This window comes from Mytilus californianus, unplaced genomic scaffold (assembly GCF_021869535.1).
Source record: "Mytilus californianus isolate M0D057914Y unplaced genomic scaffold, xbMytCali1.0.p SCAF_3, whole genome shotgun sequence".
NCBI classification, from domain to species: domain Eukaryota; kingdom Metazoa; phylum Mollusca; class Bivalvia; order Mytilida; family Mytilidae; genus Mytilus; species Mytilus californianus.
Window position 1 is genome coordinate 65,902,213 of NW_026262679.1, and position 22,412 is coordinate 65,924,624.

The following is a 22,412-nucleotide window of genomic DNA, read 5'->3' on the forward strand; positions in this document are numbered from 1 at the left end:
TTTGATTTACTTTGATAATGTGGAAAAAAATCCATTATCATTTTCGCAGGAAATAAATAATTGCAGAACCAAATGTCGGTTTACTGGCGATGTTAATCAGACAGAGAGTTCAATACCTAACATAGTTGAAATAAAAGTACAGAAGCTGCACAACAACATTAATTACTATTCGAAGTCTGCATTACTTAATTCTTCATATGAAAATGCAAGGATGTGTTCTACCCCTGCATGCCTAGCTTTCTTCATTTTCTTTTCTTTTCGTCTTCTTGTTTGTTTTTTTTTTGCCATAATCTGCCTCATCAATAGTTACGGCCCTGCGAATCCGGCAGCATTTAATATTTTGCGACAAAACACCTATGATCGTAGATTTAACGGTTCATCGGTTCATTAATTACACCACACTGCCATTACAATCTCTGTTTTAATTGGTTACTATGTTTTGGCGGTTTTTATCTAATGTTCTAATTTTTCAACTCATACCATGATGGAATTCATTTGGAAGGTCAGTTTTATTCTTTCTATTAATAACATAATAATGGTCTAGTAATGGTTCATTTGTGTTACTTACACACAGAATCAAAGTTTATTTTAGCAGAGACATATAGACATATAATACGTCTCATATTTTAGTAACTATCGAAAAGGAGAGTTAATCCATTATAAAATTACAATCAGAAAAGAAGATTCTACGGTCATATTTCATAACTCAGTAATCTTATTTAGATTTGTTATACTATGATATTTAGTCTGATTTATATATGACTAGTATTTACCAACTTCGATTGACTGAACGTTTCGGATCGATCGAGTAGACCGGTTAGACCTATAATATGAGACTTCGTAGGCTCTTATCGTTTGCATTCAGCGTTTTTTTATCGGATATTTTTGTTTACTATCAATGTTCGTGGTTCAGCATGGACAGTAAAAAAATATCCGATAAAACACGTTGAATGCAAACGATATGAACCTACGAAGTCATATTATAGGACTAGTAGACCGGTATGAATGCTATTTTGTGTAAATCGATTGGAAATAACACGGCATAGAAATAAATAGAAATAAGAATAGTTCTGTAAATGATCATATGGGTTAAATTTGAATTTTTATCATAAACAGATTTTTTTTTAGTGTAAACTGATGAATTGAGCCCTTTTCAACTGATTTTTATAGCTTGATCCTATATGTTGTACTGTACACCACTATCACAGGCTAGGGGGAGGGTTGGCACCTTCAAACTAGCTTAACCCTGCCACATTCTGTATGTGCCTGTCCTAAGTGAGGAGCCTATAATTCAATAGCAGTTGGTTTTTGCTGTATATCATTTTGTTTTTTCTTTCATGGTTTTGTACCTAAATCAGGCTGTTTTCTCATTTGAAATGTTTTTTGCATTTGTCATTTCGGGGCCTTTCATATATGACTATGCAGTATGGGTTTTGCTCATTGTTGAAGGCCTTACAGCAACCTATAGTTGTTAACTTCTATGTCATTTGGTCTCTGGTGGAAAGGTTGGGAACAGACCCTCTATATAATGTTTATACCTGTAAAGAGGAATAACCCTTCTAAAGAAGGATAATTATCCCTCTATGACCCTCTATAGAGGGATATGATTGTTTATATAAAAAAGAAGATGTGGTTTGATTGCCAATGAAACAACTCTCCACAAGAGTCCAAATGACACAGAAATTAACAACTATAGGTCACTGTTAGGCCTTCAACAATGAGCAAAGCCCATATCACATAGTCAGCTATAAAAGACCCAGAATTGACAAATGTAAAACAATTCAAACAAGAAAACTAATGGCCTTATTTATATATACAAAATAATGAACGAAAAAAACAAATATGTAACACAGCAACAAACGATAACCACTGATTTGTACGCTCCGGACTCAAGACAGGCACATACAGAATGTGGCGGGGTTAAACTAGTTTGAAGGAGCCAACCCTCTCCTAACCTGAGACAGTGGTGTAACGGTACATGATAAGAACAAACAATAAAAATCAGTTGAAAAAGGCTTAACCCATCAGATGGATATAAATAAAAAAATATCTAACAAAAACACAGTGGATGGGGACAGACTGTTTTGATACTCCTGCGTGAGCTGTGACTGCTTCTTTAATAAAATTGACCTGACAAGTTGAAGAAATTGAATTCAAAATATTTAAATTTTGATTTACTTTGATAATGTGGAAAAAAATCCATTTTCATTTTCGCAGGAAATAAATAATTGCAGAACCAAATGTCGGTTTACTGGCGATGTTAATCAGACAGAGAGTTCAATACCTAACATAGTTGAAATAAAAGTACAGAAGCTGCACAACAACATTAATTACTATTCGAAGTCTGCATTACTTAATTCTTCATATGAAAATGCAAGGATGTGTTCTACCCCTGCATGCCTAGCTTTCTTCATTTTCTTTTCTTTTCGTCTTCTTGTTTGTTTTTTTTTTTTTTTTGCCATAATCTGCCTCATCAATAGTTACGGCCCTGCGAATCCGGCAGCATTTAATATTTTGCGACAAAACACCTCTGATCGTAGATTTAACGGTTCATCGGTTCATTAATTAGACCACACTGCCATTACAATCTCTGTTTTAATTGGTTACTATGTTTTGGCGGTTTTTATCTAATGTTCTAATTTTTCAACTCATACCATGATGGAATTCATTTGGAAGGTCAGTTTTATTCTTTCTTTATTAATAACATAATAATGGTCTAGTAATGGTTCATTTGTGTTACTTACACACAGAATCAAAGTTTATTTTAGCAGAGACATATAGACATATAATACGTCTCATATTTTAGTAACTATCGAAAAGGAGAGTTAATCCATTATAAAATTACAATCAGAAAAGAAGATTTTACGGTCATATTTCATAACTCAGTAATCTTATTTAGATTTGTTATACTATGATATTTAGTCTGATTTATATATGACTAGTATTTACCAACTTCGATTGACTGAACGTTTCGGATCGATCGAGTAGACCGGTTAGACCTATAATATGAGACTTCGTAGGCTCTTATCGTTTGCATTCAGTGTTTTTTTATCGGATCTTTTTGTTTAGTATCAATGTTCGTGGTTCAGCATGGACAGTAAAAAAATATCCGATAAAAAACGTTGAATGCAAACGATATGAACCTACGAAGTCATATTATAGGACTAGTAGACCGGTATGAATGCTATTTTGTGTAAATCGATTGGAAATAACACGGCATAGAAATAAATAGAAATAAGAATAGTTCTGTAAATGATCATATGGGTTAAATTTGAATTTTTATCATAAACAGATTTTTTTTTAGTGTAAACTGATGAATTGAGCCCTTTTCAACTGATTTTTATAGCTTGATCCTATATGTTGTACTGTACACCACTATCACAGGCTAGGGGGAGGGTTGGCACCTTCAAACTAGCTTAACCCTGCCACATTCTGTATGTGCCTGTCCTAAGTGAGGAGCCTATAATTCAATAGCAGTTGGTTTTTGCTGTATATCATTTTGTTTTTTCTTTCATGGTTTTGTACCTAAATCAGGCTGTTTTCTCATTTGAAATGTTTTTTGCATTTGTCATTTCGGGGCCTTTCATATATGACTATGCAGTATGGGTTTTGCTCATTGTTGAAGGCCTTACAGCAACCTATAGTTGTTAACTTCTATGTCATTTGGTCTCTGGTGGAAAGGTTGGGAACAGACCCTCTATATAATGTTTATACCTGTAAAGAGGAATAACCCTTCTAAAGAAGGATAATTATCCCTCTATGACCCTCTATAGAGGGATATGATTGTTTATATAAAAAAGAAGATGTGGTTTGATTGCCAATGAAACAACTCTCCACAAGAGTCCAAATGACACAGAAATTAACAACTATAGGTCACTGTTAGGCCTTCAACAATGAGCAAAGCCCATATCACATAGTCAGCTATAAAAGACCCAGAATTGACAAATGTAAAACAATTCAAACAAGAAAACTAATGGCCTTATTTATATATACAAAATAATGAACGAAAAAAACAAATATGTAACACAGCAACAAACGATAACCACTGATTTGTACGCTCCGGACTCAAGACAGGCACATACAGAATGTGGCGGGGTTAAACTAGTTTGAAGGAGCCAACCCTCTCCTAACCTGGGACAGTGGTGTAACGGTACATGATAAGAACAAACAATAAAAATCAGTTGAAAAAGGCTTAACCCATCAGATGGATATAAATAAAAAAATATCTAACAAAAACACAGTGGATGGGGACAGACTGTACTTGTACATCACAACAACAAAAATACATTAAGTTAAGATCTGAGAGTACTTGCAGTTACTGACAGCTAGTTCAAAGCCAATAACAACTAATAAAAAAAAACATGCATCTAGGACTAAATTATCAATCAGTTGATATCCAACATCCAATGGATTTAGTGTAAAGACGTCATAAACAGTCAGAGAAAAACATGACCTTGTACAATGCCAAGATACAGGATTATCATTATTAGACAGATTATAAGCAAAACATGGCAAATGTGCATTTTCTACTTATTATGGCAGTAACCTGCAACATTTGATGCACCAATTGTTGTACTTAATGTAATATGCACATGTCTAGTTTACTGCTAAACTGACTGAATATACAATCTATTGTTCATGTTAATTGAAAGCTGTGCTGATCAGGTAAATTCCACTCAGTTATGCCTCAATGAACAGATTTCTACATATTCATAAAACATGACCAAGTATTGTCTGACCAATTTAGAACATATTCAGACCTTGAGTGACATAACAAATTTGGCTACTCATTGTAATAATCAAACTTTGATATTAGCTCACTTTAAGTGTTAACATGTTTAGTAAAAAGGATGTAAATCATTTAATGGTCATTTCAACAGATGGAATGAAAGAGCAATGAGATAGTTTTGTGATTACAAAAAAGGATAAATTATTCAAAAATGGAGATTGCTTCTGCTTCAGGTACAATTTAATCTTGTATTTCTAAAATTCCTTCATTTTAAAATGCACAAAATGTTGTATAAATAAGCTTTTCTAAAATTGTATAATTTTCAATAAGGGCAAAACTTCATCAATAAATTTTAATTTTCAATCGTTTCAACTTCAGATGATTGCTCTTTTTTAAAGATGAATGTATTGGTTTTGTTTTTTTTCTCTCAAAAACTTTCCTTTGATTTTTTTTTATCAACAGACATTGTTTCTGAAAACATTGAATTGAGGTCTGTTATAAAATAAATGGGTTAAATATTACATGTATTTTACCTACACCTTTGCCCCCTTTTCAATTTTTTTTTTCAGGGGGTCTATATATGTACCATAAAATAACATTAACAATGTTGAAATCTCAACTTAGATACCAGCCCCAGCAGATCTGTCCAAACAGGTAACACATGCATTGGAAAGTATGTATATTTTTTTTAAATTTATTAATAGTTGTCTGATAGATATTAAAATGATTTGAATATGTATTACAGATAGACGGGAGCCCAGAGAGAAGAAGACGAAATAACAGTCCTAGACTTGGAGATAATTAATTGTAGATGCCTAGATGATGATGTATGTATTTTGTCGTTACAATTGTACTTAAACTGTTAATAGTTGTAAGGTAATAAAATCAGTTTTCCCTGGAGAAACAGCTTGAAAATTTATTACAAATTAGTCCAAAATTTCTTTTTCAAATTTATACTCGAATGAAAAAAGTATACTTGTACTCCAATTTAGGATTTGAATTAAAACATGCATCACATTAATTTCTGAATTAATTATAACAGCAAATAGTCTCTTAACATTGACAATTTGGAAACCCTTTCTCTAATAGTCTCACCTGAACGAAAGTAAAGTTTCCGATTGTCAATTTGTTTATCTACATATTTAGTTGAGTTTTTAAAAAGTAATTTGGAAAATATGACTTGATTTAGATTGTTTGAAATTCAGTTGAATTTTAATCATTTCTGTTCAAAATGTATACCGGTACATCAGATTGTTTTGGTTAGCCACCAACTTCTGATAATTTGACACGCACATTAATTTCGGAAATAATGATTATATCATTAAACCGTCTTCATTACTGTTTGAAATATAGATTTAAAATGAAAATAAGTTAATGATATACAGTCAAAAAGAGCAATTGACCAATGAAGATGGCTGCCATTAATGCCAGTTTTTCTTTATAGATATTTTGAAAGAAAAAAATATTAAAGTAGCAAATTTTTGAAGTTTTATATTTGGTTCAATATTCTTGAACTTATTTTGTTTTTGTTTCAGATACCAGCCCCAGGATATTTACATCAGGACAGGTAACATATGCATCGGAAAGTAAGTATATTTTTTTTTTTATTTATTAATAGTTGTCTGATAGATATTAAAATGATTTGAATATGTATTACAGATAGACGGGAGCCCAGAGAGAAGAAGACGAAATAACAGTCCTAGACTTGGAGATGATTAATTGTAGATGCCTAGATGATGATGTATGTATTTTGTCGTTACAATTGTACTTAAACTGTTAATAGTTGTAAGGTAATAAAATCAGTTTTCCCTGGAGAAACAGCTCTAAAATTTATTACAAATTAGTCCAAAATTTCTTTTTCAAATTTATACTCGAATGAAAAAAGTATACTTGTACTCCAATTTAGGATTTGACTTAAAACATTCATCACATTAATTTCTGAATTAATTATAACAGCAAATAGTCTCTTAACATCTACAATTTGGAAACCCTTTCTCTAATAGTCTCACCTGAACGAAAGTAAAGTTTCCGATTGTCAATTTGTTTATCTACATATTTAGTTGAGTTTTTAAAAAGTAATTTGGAAAATATGACTTGATTTAGATTGTTTGAAATTCAGTTGAATTTTAATCATTTCTGTTAAAAATGTATACATCAGATTGTTTTGGTTAGCCACCAACTTCTGATAATTTGACACGCACATTAATTTCGGAAATAATAATTATATCATTAAACCGTCTTCATTACTGTTTGAAATATAGATTTAAAATGAAAAAAAGTTAATGATTTACAGTCAAAAAGAGCAATTGACCAATGATTATGGCTGCCATTAATGCCAGTTTTTCTTTATAGATATTTTGAAAGAAAAAAAAATTAAAAGTAGCAAATTTTTTAAGTTTTATATTTGGTTCAATATTTTTGAACTTATTTTGTTTTTGTTTCAGATACCAGCCCCAGGATATTTACATCAGGACAGGTAACATATGCATCGAAAAGTAAGTATATTTTTTTTTTTATTTATTAATAGTTGTCTGATAGATATTAAAATGATTTGAATATGTATTACAGATAGACGGGAGCCCAGAGAGAAGAAGACGAAATAACAGTCCTAGACTTGGAGATGATTAATTGTAGATGCCTAGATGATGATGTATGTATTTTGTCGTTACAATTGTACTTAAGGTAGATAGGGTGTCTTCCTCCATCTTGGATTTTGTAATACCTGAAAACAATCGATCTAGATCTTTAATAGAATGTGCAAATTTTGAGAGTAGTAGGTAACTCATGTGAAAGAATTTTCATTTCAATATAGAAAATGACATGTTTTATCATATTTATGGTTGTATTTTACAAAAAACAGAAAACTTTTGTTTGATTCAATTTTTTCCAACTTTGCCACATAAGGGGAGGCAACTCAAATGTAAGGGCAGATAATTCAGATAAAGGTACTTTTACAATAGAATGTGTTAGGAATTTACCTATTTTATTATGTAGCAAGAAAACGGGTCCGGTGACCCCATTTTTTCTTTTTCTTATCTGAAAGCATACTATTAAAGCTATCTTCTCATATTTTATCTCAAAATTCTATGGTGTAGTTTTCGTTTTATGGCAGAAAATTGGGTTTTCCATGCATAATCTATACAAAATCTGTTAATTTTGAACAACCTGTAGCGTGAAAATAAGCCCATTCTTTCTATCATTTTTTTTTAAAAAGCTTGATATAAACTACATTTTGGCAAATTATTAAAAAATTCTATGGATTATAATTTAGACACCCCATCTACCTTAAACTGTTAATAGTTATAAGGTAATAAAATCAGTTTTCCCTGGAGAAACAGCTCTAAAATTTATTACAAATTAGTCCAAAATTTCTTTTTCAAATTTATACTCGAATGAAAAAAGTATACTTGTACTCCAATTTAGGATTTGAATTAAAACATGCATCACATTAATTTCTGAATTAATCATAACAGCAAATAGTCTCTTAACATTGACAATTTGGAAACCCTTTCTCTAATAGTCTCACCTGAACGAAAGTAAAGTTTCCGATTGTCAATTTGTTTATCTACATATTTAGTTGAGTTTTTAAAAAGTAATTTGGAAAATATGACTTGATTTAGATTGTTTGAAATTCAGTTGAATTTTAATCATTTCTGTTCAAAATGTATACCGATACATCAGATTGTTTTGGTTAGCCACCAACTTCTGATAATTTGACATGCACATTAATTTCGGAAATAATGATTATATCATTAAACCGTCTTCATTACTGTTTGAAATATAGATTTAAAATGAAAATAAGTTAATGATATACATTAATGCCAGTTTTTCTTTATAGATATTTTGAAAGAAAAAAAAATTAAAGTAGCAAATTTTTTAACTTTTATATTTGGTTCAATATTTTTAAACTTATTTTGTTTTTGTTTCAGATACCAGCCCCAGGATATTTACATCAGGACAGGTAACATATGCATCGGAAAGTAAGTATATTTTTTTTTTTATTTATTAATAGTTGTCTGATAGATAATAAAATGATTTGAATATGTATTACAGATAGACGGGAGCCCAGAGAGAAGAAGACGAAATAACAGTCCTAGACTTGGAGATGATTAATTGTAGATGCCTAGATGATGATGTATGTATTTTGTTGTTACAATTGTACTTAAACTGTTAATAGTTGTAAGGTAATAAAATCAGTTTTCCCTGGAGAAACAGCTCTAAAATTTATTACAAATTAGTCCAAAATTTCTTTTTCAAATTTATACTCGAATGAAAAAAGTATACTTGTACTCCAATTTAGGATTTGAATTAAATAAAATTGAGAATGGAAATGGGGAATGTGTCAAAGAGACAACAACCCGACCACAAAACATGCATCACATTGATTTCTGAATTAATTATAACAGCAAATAGTCTCTTAACATTGACAATTTGGAAACCCTTTCTCTAATAGTCTCACCTGAACGAAAGTAAAGTTTCCGATTGTCAATTTGTTTATCTACATATTTAGTTGAGTTTTTAAAAAGTAATTTGGAAAATTTGACTTGATTTAGATTGTTTGAAATTCAGTTGAATTTTAATCATTTCTGTTCAAAATGTATCCATCAGATTGTTTTGGTTAGCCACCAACTTCTGATAATTTGACACGCACATTAATTTCGGAAATAATGATTATATCATTAAACCGTCTTCATTACTGTTTGAAATATAGATTTAAAATGGAAATAAGTTAATGATATACATTAATGCCAGTTTTTCTTTAAAGATATTTAGAAAGAAAAAAAAATTAAAGTAGCAAATTTTTTAAGTTTTATATTTGGTTCAATATTTTTGAACTTATTTTGTTTTTGTTTCAGATACCAGCCCCAGGATATTTACATCAGGACAGGTAACATATGCATCGGAAAGTAAGTATATTTTTTTTTTTATTTATTAATAGTTGTCTGATAGATATTAAAATGATTTGAATATGTATTACAGATAGACGGGAGCCCAGAGAGAAGAAGACGAAATAACAGTCCTAGACTTGGAGATGATTAATTGTAGATGCCTAGATGATGATGTATGTATTTTGTCGTTACAATTGTACTTAAACTGTTAATAGTTGTAAGGTAATAAAATCAGTTTTCCCTGGAGAAACAGCTCTAAAATTTATTACAAATTAGTCCAAAATTTCTTTTTCAAAGTTATACTCGAATGAAAAAAGTATACTTGTACTCCAATTTAGGATTTGAATTAAAACATGCATCACATTGATTTCTGAATTAATTATAACAGCAAATAGTCTCTTAACATTGACAATTTGGAAACCCTTTCTCTAATAGTCTCACCTGAACGAAAGTAAAGTTTCCGATTATCAATGTTTATCTACATATTTAGTCGATTTTTTAAAAAGTTATTTGGAAGAGAAAAGAGGGACGAAAGATACCAGAGGGACAGTCAAACTCATTGATCGAAAACAAACTGACAACGTCATGGCCAAAAATAAAAAGACAATCAGACAAATAATAGTACAGATGACACAACATAGAAAACTAAAGACTAAGCAACACGAACCCCACCAAAAACTGGGGAAATATGACTTGATATAGATTGTTTGAAATTCAGTTGAATTTTAATCATTTCTGTTCAAAATGTATACATCAGATTGTTTTGGTTAGCCACCAACTTCTGATAATTTGACACGCACATTAATTTCGGAAATAATGATTATATCATTAAACCGTCTTCATTACTGTTTGAAATATAGATTTAAAATGAAAAAAAGTTAATGATTCACAGTCAAAAAGAGCAATTGACCAATGATGATGGCTGCCATTAATGCCAGTTTTTCTTTATAGATATTTTGAAAAAAAAAAAATTAAAAGTAGCAAATTTTAAGTTTTATATTTGGTTCAATATTTTTGAACTTATTTTGTTTTTGTTTCAGATACCAGCCCCAGGATATTTACATCAGGACAGGTAACATATGCATAGGAAAGTAAGTATATTTTTTATTTTATTTATTAATAGTTGTCTGATAGATAATAAAATGATTTGAATATGTATTACAGATAGACGGGAGACCAGAGAGAAGAAGACGAAATAACAGTCCTAGACTTGGAGATGATTAATTGTAGATGCCTAGATGATGATGTATGTATTTTGTCGTTACAATTGTACTTAAACTGTTAATAGTTGTAAGGTAATAAAATCAGTTTTCCCTGGAGAAACAGCTCTAAAATTTATTACAAATTAGTCCAAAATTTCTTTTTCAAATTTATACTCGAATGAAAAAAGTATACTTGTACTCCAATTTAGGATTTGAATTAAAACATGCATCACATTAATTTCTGAATTAATTATAACAGCAAATAGTCTCTTAACATCTACAATTTGGAAACCCTTTTTCTAATAGTCTCACCTGAACGAAAGTAAAGTTTCCGATTGTCAATGTTTATCTACATATTTAGTAGATTTTTTAAAAAGTAATTTGGAAAATATGACTTGATTTAGATTGTTTGAAATTCAGTTGAATTTTAATCATTTCTGTTCAAAATGTATACATCAGATTGTTTTGGTTAGCCACCAACTTCTGATAATTTGATACGCACATTAATTTCAGAAATAATGATTATATCATTAAACCGTCTTCATTACTGTTTGAAATATAGATTTAAAATGAAAAAAAGTTAATGATTCACAGTCAAAAAGAGCAATTGACCAATGATGATGGCTGCCATTAATGCCAGTTTTTCTTTATAGATATTTTGAAAGAAAAAAAAATTAAAAGTAGTAAATTTTTTAAGTTTTATATTTGGTTCAATATTTTTGAACTTATTTTGTTTTTGTTTCAGATACCAGCCCCAGGATATTTACATCAGGACAGGTAACATATGCATAGGAAAGTAAGTATATTTTTTATTTTATTTATTAATAGTTGTCTGATAGATAATAAAATGATTTGAATATGTATTACAGATAGACGGGAGCCCAGAGAGAAGAAGACAAAATAACAGTCCTAGACTTGGAGATGATTAATTGTAGATGCCTAGATGATGATGTATGTATTTTGTCGTTACAATTGTACTTAAGGTAGATAGGGTGTCTTCCTCCATCTTGGATTTTGTAATACCTGAAAACAATCGATCTAGATCTTTAATAGAATGTGCAAATTTTGAGAGTAGTAGGTAATTCATGTGAAAGAATTTTCATTTCAATATAGAAAATGACATGTTTTATCATATTTATGGTTGTATTTTACAAAAAACAGAAAACTTTTGTTTGATTCAATTTTTTCCAACTTTGCCACATAAGGGGAGGCAACTCAAATGTAAGGGCAGATAATTCAGATAAAGGTACTTTTACAATAGAATGTGTTAGGAATTTACCTATTTTATTATGTAGCAAGAAAACGGGTCCGGTGACCCCATTTTTTCTTTTTCTTATCTGAAAGCATACTATTACGCTATCTTCTCATATTTTATCTCAAAATTCTATGGTGTAGTTTTCGTTTTATGGCAGAAAATTGGGTTTTCCATGCATAATCTATACAAAATTTGTTAATTTTGAACAACCTGTAGCGTGAAAATAAGCCCCATGACCCATTCTTTCTATCATTTTTTTTTAAAAAGCTTGATATAAACTACATTTTGGCAAATTATTAAAAAATTCTATGGTTTATAATTTAGACACCCCATCTACCTTAAACTGTTAATAGTTATAAGGTAATAAAATCAGTTTTCCCTGGAGAAACAGCTCTAAAATTTATTACAAATTAGTCCAAAATTTCTTTTTCAAATTTATACTCGAATGAAAAAAGTATACTTGTACTCCAATTTAGGATTTGAATTAAATAAAATTGAGAATGGAAATGGGGAATGTGTCAAAGAGACAACAACCCGACCACAAAACATGCATCACATTGATTTCTGAATTAATTATAACAGCAAATAGTCTCTTAACATTGACAATTTGGAAACCCTTTCTCTAATAGTCTCACCTGAACGAAAGTAAAGTTTCCGATTGTCAATTTGTTTATCTACATATTTAGTTGAGTTTTTAAAAAGTAATTTGGAAAATTTGACTTGATTTAGATTGTTTGAAATTCAGTTGAATTTTAATCATTTCTGTTCAAAATGTATCCATCAGATTGTTTTGGTTAGCCACCAACTTCTGATAATTTGACACGCACATTAATTTCGGAAATAATGATTATATCATTAAACCGTCTTCATTACTGTTTGAAATATAGATTTAAAATGGAAATAAGTTAATGATATACATTAATGCCAGTTTTTCTTTAAAGATATTTAGAAAGAAAAAAAAATTAAAGTAGCAAATTTTTTAAGTTTTATATTTGGTTCAATATTTTTGAACTTATTTTGTTTTTGTTTCAGATACCAGCCCCAGGATATTTACATCAGGACAGGTAACATATGCATCGGAAAGTAAGTATATTTTTTTTTTTATTTATTAATAGTTGTCTGATAGATATTAAAATGATTTGAATATGTATTACAGATAGACGGGAGCCCAGAGAGAAGAAGACGAAATAACAGTCCTAGACTTGGAGATGATTAATTGTAGATGCCTAGATGATGATGTATGTATTTTGTCGTTACAATTGTACTTAAACTGTTAATAGTTGTAAGGTAATAAAATCAGTTTTCCCTGGAGAAACAGCTCTAAAATTTATTACAAATTAGTCCAAAATTTCTTTTTCAAAGTTATACTCGAATGAAAAAAGTATACTTGTACTCCAATTTAGGATTTGAATTAAAACATGCATCACATTGATTTCTGAATTAATTATAACAGCAAATAGTCTCTTAACATTGACAATTTGGAAACCCTTTCTCTAATAGTCTCACCTGAACGAAAGTAAAGTTTCCGATTATCAATGTTTATCTACATATTTAGTCGATTTTTTAAAAAGTTATTTGGAAGAGAAAAGAGGGACGAAAGATACCAGAGGGACAGTCAAACTCATTGATCGAAAACAAACTGACAACGTCATGGCCAAAAATAAAAAGACAATCAGACAAATAATAGTACAGATGACACAACATAGAAAACTAAAGACTAAGCAACACGAACCCCACCAAAAACTGGGGAAATATGACTTGATATAGATTGTTTGAAATTCAGTTGAATTTTAATCATTTCTGTTCAAAATGTATACATCAGATTGTTTTGGTTAGCCACCAACTTCTGATAATTTGACACGCACATTAATTTCGGAAATAATGATTATATCATTAAACCGTCTTCATTACTGTTTGAAATATAGATTTAAAATGAAAAAAAGTTAATGATTCACAGTCAAAAAGAGCAATTGACCAATGATGATGGCTGCCATTAATGCCAGTTTTTCTTTATAGATATTTTGAAAAAAAAAAAATTAAAAGTAGCAAATTTTAAGTTTTATATTTGGTTCAATATTTTTGAACTTATTTTGTTTTTGTTTCAGATACCAGCCCCAGGATATTTACATCAGGACAGGTAACATATGCATAGGAAAGTAAGTATATTTTTTATTTTATTTATTAATAGTTGTCTGATAGATAATAAAATGATTTGAATATGTATTACAGATAGACGGGAGCCCAGAGAGAAGAAGACGAAATAACAGTCCTAGACTTGGAGATGATTAATTGTAGATGCCTAGATGATGATGTATGTATTTTGTCGTTACAATTGTACTTAAACTGTTAATAGTTGTAAGGTAATAAAATCAGTTTTCCCTGGAGAAACAGCTCTAAAATTTATTACAAATTAGTCCAAAATTTCTTTTTCAAATTTATACTCGAATGAAAAAAGTATACTTGTACTCCAATTTAGGATTTGAATTAAAACATGCATCACATTAATTTCTGAATTAATTATAACAGCAAATAGTCTCTTAACATCTACAATTTGGAAACCCTTTTTCTAATAGTCTCACCTGAACGAAAGTAAAGTTTCCGATTGTCAATGTTTATCTACATATTTAGTAGATTTTTTAAAAAGTAATTTGGAAAATATGACTTGATTTAGATTGTTTGAAATTCAGTTGAATTTTAATCATTTCTGTTCAAAATGTATACATCAGATTGTTTTGGTTAGCCACCAACTTCTGATAATTTGATACGCACATTAATTTCAGAAATAATGATTATATCATTAAACCGTCTTCATTACTGTTTGAAATATAGATTTAAAATGAAAAAAAGTTAATGATTCACAGTCAAAAAGAGCAATTGACCAATGATGATGGCTGCCATTAATGCCAGTTTTTCTTTATAGATATTTTGAAAGAAAAAAAAATTAAAAGTAGTAAATTTTTTAAGTTTTATATTTGGTTCAATATTTTTGAACTTATTTTGTTTTTGTTTCAGATACCAGCCCCAGGATATTTACATCAGGACAGGTAACATATGCATAGGAAAGTAAGTATATTTTTTATTTTATTTATTAATAGTTGTCTGATAGATAATAAAATGATTTGAATATGTATTACAGATAGACGGGAGCCCAGAGAGAAGAAGACAAAATAACAGTCCTAGACTTGGAGATGATTAATTGTAGATGCCTAGATGATGATGTATGTATTTTGTCGTTACAATTGTACTTAAGGTAGATAGGGTGTCTTCCTCCATCTTGGATTTTGTAATACCTGAAAACAATCGATCTAGATCTTTAATAGAATGTGCAAATTTTGAGAGTAGTAGGTAATTCATGTGAAAGAATTTTCATTTCAATATAGAAAATGACATGTTTTATCATATTTATGGTTGTATTTTACAAAAAACAGAAAACTTTTGTTTGATTCAATTTTTTCCAACTTTGCCACATAAGGGGAGGCAACTCAAATGTAAGGGCAGATAATTCAGATAAAGGTACTTTTACAATAGAATGTGTTAGGAATTTACCTATTTTATTATGTAGCAAGAAAACGGGTCCGGTGACCCCATTTTTTCTTTTTCTTATCTGAAAGCATACTATTACGCTATCTTCTCATATTTTATCTCAAAATTCTATGGTGTAGTTTTCGTTTTATGGCAGAAAATTGGGTTTTCCATGCATAATCTATACAAAATTTGTTAATTTTGAACAACCTGTAGCGTGAAAATAAGCCCCATGACCCATTCTTTCTATCATTTTTTTTTAAAAAGCTTGATATAAACTACATTTTGGCAAATTATTAAAAAATTCTATGGTTTATAATTTAGACACCCCATCTACCTTAAACTGTTAATAGTTATAAGGTAATAAAATCAGTTTTCCCTGGAGAAACAGCTCTAAAATTTATTACAAATTAGTCCAAAATTTCTTTTTCAAATTTATACTCGAATGAAAAAAGTATACTTGTACTCCAATTTAGGATTTGAATTAAAACATGCATCACATTAATTTCTGAATTAATCATAACAGCAAATAGTCTCTTAACATTGACAATTTGGAAACCCTTTCTCTAATAGTCTCACCTGAACGAAAGTAAAGTTTCCAATTGTCAATTTGTTTATCTACATATTTAGTTGAGTTTTTAAAAAGTAATTTGGAAAATATGACTTGATTTAGATTGTTTGAAATTCAGTTGAATTTTAATCATTTCTGTTCAAAATGTATACCGATACATCAGATTGTTTTGGTTAGCCACCAACTTCTGATAATTTGACACGCACATTAATTTCGGAAATAATGATTATATCATTAAACCGTCTTCATTACTGTTTGAAATATAGATTTAAAATGAAAATAAGTTAATGATATACAGTCAAAAAGAGCAATTGACCAATGATGATGGCTGCCATTAATGCCAGTTTTTCTTTATAGATATTTTGAAAGAAAAAAAAATTAAAGTAGCAAATTTTTTAAGTTTTATATTTGGTTCAATATTTTTAAACTTATTTTGTTTTTGTTTCAGATACCAGCCCCAGGATATTTACATCAGGACAGGTAACATATGCATCGGAAAGTAAGTATATTTTTTTTTTTATTTATTAATAGTTGTCTGATAGATAATAAAATGATTTGAATATGTATTACAGATAGACGGGAGCCCAGAGAGAAGAAGACGAAATAACAGTCCTAGACTTGGAGATGATTAATTGTAGATGCCTAGATGATGATGTATGTATTTTGTTGTTACAATTGTACTTAAACTGTTAATAGTTGTAAGGTAATAAAATCAGTTTTCCCTGGAGAAACAGCTCTAAAATTTATTACAAATTAGTCCAAAATTTCTTTTTCAAATTTATACTCGAATGAAAAAAGTATACTTGTACTCCAATTTAGGATTTGAATTAAAACATGCATCACATTGATTTCTGAATTAATTATAACAGCAAATAGTCTCTTAACATTGACAATTTGGAAACCCTTTCTCTAATAGTCTCACCTGAACGAAAGTAAAGTTTCCGATTGTCAATTTGTTTATCTACATATTTAGTTGAGTTTTTAAAAAGTAATTTGGAAAATTTGACTTGATTTAGATTGTTTGAAATTCAGTTGAATTTTAATCATTTCTGTTCAAAATGTATCCATCAGATTGTTTTGGTTAGCCACCAACTTCTGATAATTTGACACACACATTAATTTCGGAAATAATGATTATATCATTTAACCGTCTTCATTACTGTTTGAAATATAGATTTAAAATGAAAATAAGTTAATGATATACATTAATGCCAGTTTTTCTTTATAGATATTTTGAAAGAAAAAAAAATTAAAGTAGCAAATTTTTTAAGTTTTATATTTGGTTCAATATTTTTGAACTTATTTTGTTTTTGTTTCAGATACCAGCCCCAGGATATTTACATCAGGACAGGTAACATATGCATCGGAAAGTAAGTATATTTTTTTTTTTATTTATTAATAGTTGTCTGATAGATATTAAAATGATTTGAATATGTATTACAGATAGACGGGAACCCAGAGAGAAGAAGACGAAATAACAGTCCTAGACTTGGAGATGATTAATTGTAGATGCCTAGATGATGATGTATGTATTTTGTCGTTACAATTGTACTTAAACTGTTAATAGTTGTAAGGTAATAAAATCAGTTTTCCCTGGAGAAACAGCTCTAAAATTTATTACAAATTAGTCCAAAATTTCTTTTTCAAAGTTATACTCGAATGAAAAAAGTATACTTGTACTCCAATTTAGGATTTGAATTAAAACATGCATCACATTGATTTTTGAATTAATTATAACAGCAAATAGTCTCTTAACATTGACAATTTGGAAACCCTTTCTCTAATAGTCTCACCTGAACGAAAGTAAAGTTTCCGATTATCAATGTTTATCTACATATTTAGTCGATTTTTTAAAAAGTTATTTGGAAGAGAAAAGAGGGACGAAAGATACCAGAGGGACAGTCAAACTCATTGATCGAAAACAAACTGACAACGTCATGGCCAAAAATAAAAAGACAATCAGACAAATAATAGTACAGATGACACAACATAGAAAACTAAAGACTAAGCAACACGAACCCCACCAAAAACTGGGGAAATATGACTTGATTTAGATTGTTTGAAATTCAGTTGAATTTTAATCATTTCTGTTCAAAATGTATACATCAGATTGTTTTGGTTAGCCACCAACTTCTGATAATTTGACACGCACATTAATTTCGGAAATAATGATTATATCATTAAACCGTCTTCATTACTGTTTAAAATATAGATTTAAAATGAAAAAAAGTTAATGATTCAGTCAAAAAGAGCAATTGACCAATGATGATGGCTGCCATTAATGCCAGTTTTTCTTTATAGATATTTTGAAAGAAAAAAATATTAAAAGTAGCAAATTTTTGAAGTTTTATATTTGGTTCAATATTTTTGAACTTATTTTGTTTTTGTTTCAGATACCAGCCCGAGGATATTTACATCAGGACAGGTAACATATGCATCGGAAAGTAAGTATATTTTTTATTTTATTTATTAATAGTTGTCTGATAGATAATAAAATGATTTGAATATGTATTACAGATAGACAGGAGCCCAGAGAGAAGAAGACGAAATAACAGTCCTAGACTTGGAGATGATTAATTGTAGATGCCTAGATGATGATGTATGTATTTTGTCGTTACAATTGTACTTAAACTGTTAATAGTTGTAAGGTAATAAAATCAGTTTTCCCTGGAGAAACAGCTTGAAAATTTATTACAAATTAGTCCAAAATTTCTTTTTCAAATTTATACTCGAATGAAAAAAGTATACTTGTACTCCAATTTAGGATTTGAATTAAAACATGCATCACATTGATTTCTGAACTAATTATAACAGCAAATAGTCTCTTAACATTGACAATTTGGAAACCCTTTCTCTAATAGTCTCACCTGAACGAAAGTAAAGTTTCCGATTATCAATGTTTATCTACATATTTAGTTGATTTTTTAAAAAGTAATTTGGAAAATATGACTTGATTTAGATTGTTTGAAATTCAGTTGAATTTTAATCATTTCTGTTCAAAATATATACATCAGATTGTTTTGGTTAGCCACCAACTTCTGATAATTTGATACGCACATTAATTTCAGAAATAATGATTATATCATTAAACCGTCTTCATTACTGTTTGAAATATAGATTTAAAATGAAAATAAGTTAATGATTTACAGTCAAAAAGAGCAATTAACCAATGATGATGGCTGCCATTAATGCCAGTTTTTCTTTATAGATATTTTGAAAGAAAAAAAAATTAAAAGTAGCAAATTTTTTAAGTTTTATATTTGGTTCAATATTTTTGAACTTATTTTGTTTTTGTTTCAGATACCAGCCCCAGGATATTTACATCAGGACAGGTAACATATGCATCGGAAAGTAAGTATATTTTTTTATTTTATTTATTAATAGTTGTCTGATAGATATTAAAATGATTTGAATATGTATTACAGATAGACGGGAGCCCAGAGAGAAGAAGACGAAATAACAGTCCTAGACTTGGAGATGATTAATTGTAGATGCCTAGATGATGATGTATGTATTTTGTCGTTACAATTGTACTTAAACTGTTAATAGTTGTAAGGTAATAAAATCAGTTTTCCCTGGAGAAACAGCTTGAAAATTTATTACAAATTAGTCCAAAATTTCTTTTTCAAATTTATACTCGAATGAAAAAAGTATACTTGTACTCCAATTTAGGATTTGAATTAAAACATGCATCACATTGATTTCTGAATTAATTATAACAGCAAATAGTCTCTTAACATTGACAATTTGGAAACCCTTTCTCTAATAGTCTCACCTGAACGAAAGTAAAGTTTCCGATTATCAATGTTTATCTACATATTTAGTTGATTTTTTAAAAAGTAATTTGGAAAATTTGACTTGATTTAGATTGTTTAAAATTCAGTTGAATTTTAATCATTTCTGTTCAAAATGTATACATCAGATTGTTTTGGTTAGCCACCAACTTCTGATAATTTGACACACACATTAATTTTGGAAATAATGATTATATCATTAAACCGTCTTCATTACTGTTTGAAATATAGATTTAAAATGAAAAAAAAGTTAATGATTCACAGTCAAAAAGAGCAATTGACCAATGATGATGGCTGCCATTAATGCCAGTTTTTCTTTATAGATATTTTGAAAGAAAAAAAAATTAAAAGTAACAAATTTTTTAAGTTTTATATTTGGTTCAATATTTTTGAACTTATTTTGTTTTTGTTTCAGATACCAGCCCCAGGATTATTACATCAGGACAGGTAACATATGCATAGGAAAGTAAGTATATATTTTTTTTTATTTATTAATAGTTGTCTGATAGATAATAAAATGATTTGAATATGTATTACAGATAGACGGGAGACCAGAGAGAAGAAGACGAAATAACAGTCCTAGACTTGGAGATGATTAATTGTAGATGCCTAGATGATGATGTATGTATTTTGTCATTACAATTGTACTTAAACTGTTAATAGTTGTAAGGTAATAAAATCAGTTTTCCCTGGAGAAACAGCTCTAAAATTTATTACAAATTAGTCCAAAATTTCTTTTTCAAATTTATACTCGAATGAAAAAAGTATACTTGTACTCCAATTTAGGATTTGAATTAAAACATGCATCACATTAATTTCTGAATTAATCATAACAGCAAATAGTCTCTTAACATTGACAATTTGGAAACCCTTTCTCTAATAGTCTCACCTGAACGAAAGTAAAGTTTCCGATTGTCAATTTGTTTATCTACATATTTAGTTGATTTTTTAAAAAGTAATTTGGAAAATATGACTTGATTTAGATTGTTTGAAATTCAGTTGAATTTTAATCATTTCTGTTCAAAATGTATACATCAGATTGTTTTGGTTAGCCACCAACTTCTGATAATTTGATACGCACATTAATTTCAGAAATAATGATTATATCATTAAACCGTCTTCATTACTGTTTGAAATATAGATTTAAAATGAAAATAAGTTAATGATTTAAAGTCAAAAAGAGCAATTGACCAATGATGATGGCTGCCATAAATGCCAGTTTTTCTTTATAGATATTTTGAAAGAAAAAAAAATTAAAAGTAGCAAATTTTTTAAGTTTTATATTTGGTTCAATATTTTTGAACTTATTTTGTTTTTGTTTCAGATACCAGCCCCAGGATATTTACATCAGGACAGGTAACATATGCATCGGAAAGTAAGTATATATTTTTTTTTTATTTATTAATAGTTGTCTGATAGATATTAAAATGATTTGAATATGTATTACAGATAGACGGGAGCCCAGAGAGAAGAAGACGAAATAACAGTCCTAGACTTGGAGATGATTAATTGTAGATGCCTAGATGATGATGTATGTATTTTGTCGTTACAATTGTACTTAAACTGATAATAGTTGTAAGGTAATAAAATCAGTTTTCCCTGGAGAAACAGCTTGAAAATTTATTACAAATTAGTCCAAAATTTCTTTTTCAAATTTATACTCGAATGAAAAAAGTATACTTGTACTCCAATTTAGGATTTGAATTAAAACATGCATCACATTAATTTCTGAATTAATTATAACAGCAAATAGTCTCTTAACATCTACAATTTGGAAACCCTTTCTCTAATAGTCTCACCTGAACGAAAGTAAAGTTTCCGTTTATCAATGTTTATCTACATATTTAGTTGATTTTTTAAAAAGTAATTTGGAAAATTTGACTTGATTTAGATTGTTTAAAATTCAGTTGAATTTTAATCATTTCTGTTCAAAATGTATACATCAGATTGTTTTGGTTAGCCACCAACTTCTGATAATTTGACACACACATTAATTTCGGAAATAATGATTATATCATTAAACCGTCTTCATTACTGTTTGAAATATAGATTTAAAATGAAAAAAAAAGTTAATGATTCACAGTCAAAAAGAGCAATTGACCAATGATGATGGCTGCCATTAATGCCAGTTTTTCTTTATAGATATTTTGAAAGAAAAAAAAATTAAAAGTAGCAAATTTTTTAAGTTTTATATTTGGTTCAATATTTTTGAACTTATTTTGTTTTTGTTTCAGATACCAGCCCCAGGATATTTACATCAGGACAGGTAACATATGCATCAGAAAGTAAGTATATTTTTTTTTTATTTATTAATAGTTGTCTGATAGATAATAAAATGATTTGAATATGTATTACAGATAGACGGGAGCCCAGAGAGAAGAAGACGAAATAACAGTCCTAGACTTGGAGATGATTAATTGTAGATGCCTAGATGATGATGTATGTATTTT

At 29.1% G+C, this 22,412-nt stretch overlaps 1 long non-coding RNA gene across 50 annotated transcripts in view; it reads left to right on the forward strand.

Annotated features, from left to right (window-relative positions):
• The first annotated feature begins 479 nt into the window (after positions 1-479).
• Positions 480-22,412, forward strand: part of LOC127733182 (uncharacterized) — a 32,741-nt gene continuing 10,808 nt past the window's right edge. For 7 of the 50 annotated variants that reach the window (XR_007996839.1, XR_007996869.1, XR_007996848.1 and 4 more), the window contains exons 1-14: positions 5,428-5,556; positions 6,265-6,470; positions 7,174-7,379; positions 8,659-8,864; positions 9,586-9,791; positions 10,659-10,864; positions 13,108-13,313; positions 14,181-14,386; positions 16,617-16,822; positions 17,488-17,693; positions 18,562-18,767; positions 19,469-19,675; positions 21,287-21,493; positions 22,197-22,401. This is a non-coding gene — a long non-coding RNA (uncharacterized LOC127733182). Of the gene's footprint in view, positions 503-2,653; positions 2,677-5,427; positions 5,557-6,264; positions 6,471-7,173; positions 7,380-8,658; positions 8,865-9,585; positions 9,792-10,658; positions 10,865-11,565; positions 11,772-13,107; positions 13,314-14,180; positions 14,387-15,087; positions 15,294-16,616; positions 16,823-17,487; positions 17,694-18,561; positions 18,768-19,468; positions 19,676-20,377; positions 20,584-21,286; positions 21,494-22,196; positions 22,402-22,412 lie in introns of those variants that run through there. The other 43 variants (XR_007996849.1, XR_007996864.1, XR_007996852.1 and 40 more) reach the window with 40 other exon arrangements.